At 40.3% G+C, this 8592-nt stretch overlaps 1 long non-coding RNA gene across 2 annotated transcripts; it reads left to right on the forward strand.

The window, feature by feature from the left end:
* Positions 1-16: 16 nt before the first annotated feature.
* Positions 17-6872, forward strand: LOC140601174 (uncharacterized). Of its 2 annotated transcripts, none has more exons than XR_012004226.1 (3): positions 17-221; positions 1614-2239; positions 6089-6872. It is a non-coding gene; the product is annotated as an uncharacterized lncRNA (long non-coding RNA). The 2 variants fall into 2 exon arrangements; XR_012004227.1 differs by having other exon boundaries at positions 1934-2239.
* The last annotated feature ends 1720 nt before the right edge of the window (positions 6873-8592 follow it).

Here is an 8592-nt window from a genome sequence, read left to right on the forward strand (position 1 = left end):
CTTCAGAGACTCTAGAACCTTTATCTTCAGCCCAGAGCTGTCTTCTGAGCTTTGGACGAATACATTCATTCATATGTACACTCACTCACTCAACAGATAGAGCCCCTGCCATGTGTCAGGTGCTGTTCTCAGTAACAAAACAACAAGCCCCTGCTCTTGTGGGGCTTGACCGTGTAGTGGAGATAAATACTCTACGAGGAAACTAGGTCCCTCCAGGCAGGGTAAGTGCTAACAGAGAAACAGGCCAGTGTGATGGGGGGACCTTGGGGGCTGCATCCGTCAGGGTTAAGTCAGGAAGCAGAGACGCAGTGAGTATGAAGAAATGGGGGACATATTATAGGAATAAGACATTTCAAAATTGTGGGGAAAACTAGGGAAGCAGAAGTCCTAAAGGGGGAGTTGGAAGAGCAGAAGAAAGTCATGAACCAGCACCCCCAGCCAGGCGTGCCCAACAGGAGTGGGCCCTGGGGAAAGTCAATGGAAGGCGGTTTGCCCTCCAGCTGGAGGTGAGCAAGGCGGGCACAGGAAGACTGGTTCCAAGAGCCAGGTGCTGGCACCTGGGTTACAGCCATGTCTCCGCTTGGGCTCCCTGGTGCCCTTCTCTCCTTCCGGTGTGTCCCTCACAGTGCAGCCTAAGCAGCCTTTCGAACATGCCAACCTAACCTGTTACTCCTTTTCTTAAAATGCCTCCTGCTCCCCATTACCTTCAGGATCCCATTCAGACTCTGGCAGGCTGACCCTGCCTACCCCGCCTGCCCGGCTCCAGGCTCAGCCTTGCTCTCCAGATCCTCGCCACATAAAACTTCCTGCATGTTCTCGTGCCCTCACTCTCTTCCAGACTTCAGAACACTCTCCTTTCTTCCCTCACATTCTTTTCCTGCCAACTCTTACTCCATTACAAGACACCAGCTTACACACCTCCTCCTCCAGGAAGCTTCCGTGATACCCACCCCACAGACATCTGGGCCCTTCCCACAGGCTCCTCCAGATCCTATATTTCTCTCTCTTTGCCCTTGTCTCATGCTCAGGTATACCTGCAGGTTTGCATGTCCTTGTGCCTCATTCTACCATGACCACTGAGAGGAAAGAGGCCTCACTCTGACCAGCCCGGGCCTGGGCACTGTAGGTGTGTGATAAGGGGTTTGAATTAACAAAGGTTTATAAAAGCTGTGCAATAAAACATAAATAAGATTTATTCTGCAATGTTTTTGTAAAAAGCAGAATGCAAAATTTGGTGTATATTAAGATTATAATTTGTAAAATAAATAGAAGGAAAATGTATACACAGTTAAATAAAAGGGGGAGGGGTGGAAGGAATGAGATAGTCGTTGATAAAGGCTTACCTCTGGCAGGTGACACAGTGGATGATTTTTCTACCTTTCAGTTTCAAACTGTTCTGTGAAGTAAAAAAAAAAAAAATCCCATTAAATATTTTTCAAAAGCAATAAATTGCTTTCTTACCACCTACTTCTATTTTTATATTCACATTCCTTCCTAACCACATTTGTTCTATACTTCCAAGAATGAAGATTTCTGTCTTGGGCAGAGAAAGCCAAATTTTTCCTTTCAGTAGGAGTTGACTGACCTGTCTTGTCTCTGTCATCTGTTCCCAGATACCATCTGCCAGAAAACATGTTCCCATCCCTTTCTTACTTTTCTTGCTTTGTGAGACAAAAAGTAATTATGAAGATTTTGAGTTGTATCAGAACAGCATGCTGATGGATATTTTTAGATACATAAATGGCCCAGGTGTGGGGTCCCAAATCTGACTTTAAAGAACAAGCTTTCCTCTAAATTCCCCAAAGGAAATATAAGCATAGAAGACAAAATAAGGCCAAGGAGCCTTTGTTCCTGGTGTAGGCTTTGCCTCAAACCCTGCTGCAGAGCTGAGGAGGTCTCCCTTGGCTTTGATGGGTGACCTTCTCCTCTCTAGGTAAGCCCAACCTCAGATCCTAGAGCTGTTGCCATGTGAGGAAGGGTGAGAGTACTCAGGGGAGTGGAGAGGTACACAATGAGGAGAATGTGAGCCCTAGAATCCAGAGCAGAAGTGATCTGGGAGGCCCTTCCAGCAGTGGGAACATCACCAGCCCAGGATAAGTAAGTAACTGCTGAATCCAGGACCGAAGGAAGATCACAAGCCTAGCACTGTGGACCAATTTTGACTCTTATCATCCTCATTATGGAAGGAAGAGGAGAGCAGAAAATCAGATAGGAGCCTGGTCCAACTTGAGACTGATACGTAAGTTGCCATTTGCGTTCTGAAATTCGGCTTTCTTTAGATGCACCACTCCATCTTTGCTGCTGTCCTGCATCTATGTTCATGAGAGAATTCCCTTGGGGGATTTATATGCAATTATTTGGAATAATTTCCCCCCTGAGAACATGTTTTGATCAATTTTGTCATTTCGAACCATGTTAGAATGTTTGGATTGAGTAGGAAGAGGGTGAGCCTTGGAAATTGCCAAGTAAGTAGATGGACTTGGTGGATTTAGTGCCCTGAAAAGAAGTCTCTAACATCAATATCAAGAATGGGTAGGTTGCACTAGTTCAGTAAGAGTTAATGAAAGCCTGAACTATGGCAGTCTGAGGAGGTGGACCCAGAGAAGGAGGGGAAGGTTTGAGAGCCATTTCAAGGGAAAGCTGATGGGATTAAAGGAGCAGTGAAGGTCATGTCCAAGGCTATAGCTTGGGAAACAAAGAACATAATGATAACAGTACTCCAGACCTGTGGCACAGATGAAGAGGTAGGACTTTGAGGAGAAGATGAGTTTGAAATGCCTGAGAGATATCTAGGAAGAAAATTTCAATAAATATTTGAAAATGTGGGTCTGAAGCTTGTGATAGAGATTGGGGGTATAGATATGGTATAGATAATAGTTGTAGATGTGCAGATACAGATACAAGGCAGATATGCATGAGAGACAATGGACAGAGACTGAGGTAGATCTAGCCATCTTTTGACACATGGCAGTAGGAGTCCAAACCAGGGTGACTCCAAGAATTTTTCAAGGAAGAAATAATGGTAGTTGGTGACCACTTAAGCATATGTGATAAAAGCTTGTAAGCAGTGAAAAGTGATTCCAGACATCTGAGTCTTGATGTCTGGAAGGACAGTGGTCCCATGGGAAGAAATCAAACAATCAAGTTGTGGGAGGAAATGATGACTGGGGTCAGAGTCCCTGAGTTTGAGACAATGGCAAGACATGCAACTGGGAGTCCTAACCAGGCAGGTGTTGGACCAGAGCTCTGGTTAGAGCCAGCCTGGAGGTGCAGAATTTGGAATCATAAAATCCTAAGATGTTAGTGCTGGAAGGAATTTTTAGACTCCATCTCATCTGATGCCTTACTTGTATAGATGAGGAAACTGAGATAAATTAAAGGCTCTACTCAAGCTCACACAGCTTTGGCTAGCAGAACCAGTCAGAAGTAGAAGCCTAGTCTCTCCATTCCCAGTCTAGAACTCTTGAGAATGCGAAGATGGAGAAGATAGTTTCTGAGGGAGAACTGAAAAGGGCTTATTGCAGTGTTAAGTCATGGTGACTCTGAGAGCTCTGAAATGATTATATTAGAACATGTGCTTGGTTGGAAGGGACAGAAATTAATTGTACCAACTCACAGTGAGGCTAGGAATGGCCTTCAAGGATAACTGGATCAAGGGATCAAATGCCTTCTGTACTGTTTCTCTCTTCTCTGTGTATGAACTTGATTCCCTCAGACTAGCTTTCATTCATAATGGGTGACACGGCCACCAGCATACTCCAGACTCCTCTCCTTTTAGCGTTTGGCCAAAGAGGGAAAAGGGCTTGCCCAGGGAGGGGCTTTGATTGGCCAGCTTACATCATGCTAATATCTCACCAAAATGCTGTGATCCACAAGACATCACATGACTATGACTGGGAAATTGTTTTTAATTGGAAAGGCCAGATGAGTCAGCAAGATGAGCAAGGAGACAGATTCCCTAAATTATGTCCTCTAGGAAATAAGGATTACTTATTATTACTTATTATGTCCCATAAAAACATTCTTTGATACGGCACAGTTACTAGGCCAGTCAATTAAAAGCATGAAGAAAACAGAGGCACAAAAAGTAAAATAAGCTATAATCACAATTCCCAGAGGTAACACTATTGAATTTCATATATTACTTTATATAAATGCTTTTCTTTTTTTACAAAACTTGAATCTTACTGCACATATTTAATAATTTGCCATTTCACTTAACAATATGATGCAAACATCTTTTCGTGTCAACACATACATTTCTATAATACTTTTATTGGCCACATTTAATTCTAATGTTTGCATATATCATCATTTATTTAACTAATTCTATACTGGGGCCACTTAGGCAATATTCTTTTCTTTTCTTTCTTTTCTTATCTTTTCTTTTCTTTCTTTCTTTTCTTTTCCTTTCTTTTCTTTCTTTTCTTTTCTCTTCTCTTCTTTTCTTATCTTTTCTTTTTCCTTAAGTTTTATGTACTTAAATCACATCTACACCCAACATGGGCTTGAATTCATGACCCCAAGATCACGAGTCACATGCTTTTCTGACTGAGCCAAGCAGATGCTCCAGTAATATTCAATTTATTTTAATTTTCTATAGCTATACCTTTATATACATGACCTTTAACTTAGAACAAATTCCTAGAAACATAATTTCTTCAAAAAGAGTGTGTGTACTGTAAAAACCAAAATTGCCCTTCAGAAAGATTGTACCACTTTCTCTCATTCTCACTGATGGTAAATAAATGGCTTATTTTTTTTCTTCTTTTGCTAGTAGTATTCCTTTCCAGCTATTACTGGTAAGAATGATACATGTGTCTAGCATTGGGAATATATTATAAGAGTCCCTGTTCAAATATTTGGGAGCCAGATGAGAGATAAAGGAAAAAGATATTTTGTAGGTTTTTATTGGGTTTTTCTTCTACTCAGTAGATTCTAAGAGTTCTTTATATATATTTGACATAAAAATGTTTTGTTAGATATGTATATCACAAATATTTTTCCCAGTCTGTGGCTTATCTTCCTATTTTCTTTTTTTTTTTTTTTTTAAGATTTGATCTATTTATTTGACAGAGAGAGTGAGTGAACACAAGTATGGGGAGCAGCAGGCAGAGGGAGAGGAAGAGGGAGAAACAGGCTCCCACTGAGCAGGGAGCCCAATGCAGGGCTCTATCTCAGGGCCCTGGGATCACAACCTGAGCTGAAAACAGACACTTAGCCAACTGAGCTACCCAAGCACCCCATAGTTTTGTAATGGAATTTTTTAAATAGCAGAAGTTTTTCATTTTGGTGAAATTTAATTGCTCAATTTTTTTTCTATGGTTCATGCTTTTTTGTGTCTATACTAAGAAATACTCACCTACCCCCAAATCATAAAGATTATCTCCTATCAGTTCTACTAAAATGTTTACAGTTTTAGTTTTTACATGTAGGTACCTGACCCATTTTTAAGTAATGTTTAGTATGATGTGAGGTAAGGGCCAGGGTTCTTGTTTTCCACATGAATCTCCATTTGATCAACCATCATTTGTTGAAAACGCTCATTGAATCAGCTTGCCCACTTTGTTGGAAATCCGTTGGTCATATATGTTTGAGTCCTTTATTTTGTTTGATTGATTGTCTACCCTTACGCTAATATGACACTGGCTTGCTATTACTTCATAGTAAAACTTGAAATCACTATCAATTTTTTTAAATTCTTGAATTAATAGCTTTTTAAATGTTTATTTTTAATTTTACTTGTGTAACAATGGAAATATTTAGGAGTGCAACTTTGCCTCTGAATCACACTTTGAGTCATCTTTGCATTATGGAATGAATTTGTACAACCATGCATTACAAAATATTTTAAATCTAAGATAATTAAAACTTGTGTTAATGGCACATACACAAAAAAGATATTCAAATACAAAAAGAACTTAGAAGGTGACCAATTAAAGAAAAGTATTTTAAAAGAAAAATAGCTTTCGTCTAAAAGTCCCAGACCTTTGGTATTAAGGCACCAGCCCCACTTCTTAGGCATTCCTAAGAGATACCCCGTCTCCACCACCAGTGGTACTGAATATGTTCCCTTGAATCTCTTCAGGCTGCTGGGCACTGCTGGTCTCGGTTGCTAAACCACTGCTACAATGGCTCCACCACCTTGGAGCCTCCCCCTGCAAGACCTCCACCAAGCCACACTGCTAAAGATGCCCCTACTGCTTTGAGCCACATCGCCAGTGACACCAGTGGTTCTCCTCCCTTCTTCCGAGTCTTCTCTTTCCCCAAGGACTTTTCCTTGTGAATTCACTCTGGCAACTAATGTGTTCAATCGAACTATACTGAAAAAAAAAAAAAAAAAAGTTCAAAATCTCTTCCAGCGTGAGAAGAATGCTCCTGCCCAGGGTGATGCACTGGGTAGGTGGCTGGGTGAAGTCCTAATCAGGACCACTTGGGCTCCTGAAACACTATACAGTTTTGTGAAAATGGCTTACTTTTTAGCCATTTTAAGCCTTTCACAATTTTGCTGTTCTTTCAAAAATACACAGTGTTATAAAAGTAATACGTATTCAATGTAGAACATCTGGAACACACAGAAAAGTAGAGAGACAAAAATCATCTATAATTCACCACTCGTGTGAACACTGTTAATACTTTTCTATGTATATTTTAACCTAATTAAGAATCAAACTATTTCTACAGTTCATATCCTGCTATGATAAGTTAATATTATTTGGGGATTATTGTCAGGTTTAAATTTTCTAGAAACCCTATTTTAATGGCTATGTATTTTTCTGTAGATATATCATAATGTAACCATCAACTATTGTTGATTATCTAGAGTATTCCCGTTTTGCTCTTATAAATAATACGTGCTATGCATCCTTAAACACATCTGTATTATTTATTATTTCTCTATAATAAATTCCTAGAAGTAGAATTACTGGTTGAAAGAAAATAAATCTTTATAAGGCTCTTGATACATAGAAGACAAATTTCTTTCTAGAAAATTTTTATCAGTTCCTACTCCCACCAGCTGTGAATAACAGTGTTATATCACACTCTTGCAAGCACTATTTTTTTTCAATCTTTGTTAATTTGATAGGCTAAAAAAAGACATCTTGTTGTTTTAATTTGCATATTTTGATTACCAGCCATGTTGAAAATTTTTATATGCGTTTATTAACCTTTCATAATTTTGTTTCAAAGCTCTTTACATTTTAAGACCATTATCTTTCTGCCATATTTACTGAAGATATTTGAGGTATTGTTCAATGTTCTAAATTATTAGTGGTCATTTGAAAATAGTACAAATTCTTTTTTAGCTAGGATGTAAATTTTACATTAATGTTTAGATTGATAGTAGTTAGTTAAAAATGTCTCAAGAAACATTGCTATTAAATCTCTACCATTCTAATAGGTTTTGCCTTGTGCCTTTTGATGCTATAGTGATGGAGCATTAAACATCGATGGGGTTCTGAAAGGAAGCAGATGGCCCACTGTAAGTGGGTAATTTGAGGAGGGTCTAATAAAGAGACTAAATGCAAAGGTGTGGTTCTCCTACAGTGAAACCACAGTGGTAGTACAGTACCCTAGGGCTAGAATAGCAGGGATCCATCATCTTCCTTAGGTTGGAAGGAGCAAGGGTGAGAGCAGATATGGGAACCTGAAAACAGGGAGGGCCATGTGAAAAGGGCTCCTCAATGAGAAGTATGACCTCAGGGGAGGGACAGAGTCAACCTGTGATGCTTTTGCAAGAAGGCTACTGAGGAACTAAGCACCCCAGCTCCACCCTTCAAACTCCCCTCAATCTCCTGCTGGTGTTCTCCATTGACCAAACCCAAGTGGAAGCAGAGAGCAAGGGAGCTGTCAGTGTGGCCCCTACAGGCTCCCCTCTTGGAGCTCACAGCACCCAAGGAGATGAAGGAAGAGCAGATCTGGCAAGCAACATGAAAGGTGTCCAGGACAAAGACTTCTTACTGTTAAAAGGTTCCTATGACCTTAAACTCGTATCAACAGTAACTGACATTTTATGATACTTTTTGTCTTAATTCTGCTTTTTCTGGATATTCTGTTTACGTGTTTTTCTAATGTAATTTGCCCTATGCATTTTCTAATGGTGTAAGATTATTTTGATTGGATTTATTATCTATATAGCTTGCACTGAGCTAAGAGAAAGAGGGAAAAGCACAGACACTGGGCAGAGGCTGCAGGCTATCCCCTACTATCCGTTTCTCTCTCCTTAGTAGTAATAAAACTCTCAGTTGTCATCTGGGCACATGGCTTTTCAGAACAAAGCCTGCATTTCTCAGGCTTCCTGATAGCTAGGGTGGCATGGGACTAAGATCTGGCCAATAGGATGTGCAGAGAATCGATGTAGGCAACACTGGTCATTTCCCAGAAGGATGGAGCATGAGCCTTTCTCCCCCTCCTCCACATTGCTGCTTGGAGCAGAGATATGGTGGAGCGTCACCAGGATGATAGGGATGCTGGGGTAAGGTCCCTAGACCACGTGGATTGCTTATCTTCAGACACTGAGAAAGACATAAACTTCTTCTTTAAGTTACTGTTGTTTTGTGTATCACACTAAGCCAAGCCTAATTCCTAACT

This window comes from Canis lupus, chromosome 12, assembly GCF_048164855.1.
Source record: "Canis lupus baileyi chromosome 12, mCanLup2.hap1, whole genome shotgun sequence".
Lineage (NCBI taxonomy): Eukaryota > Metazoa > Chordata > Mammalia > Carnivora > Canidae > Canis > Canis lupus.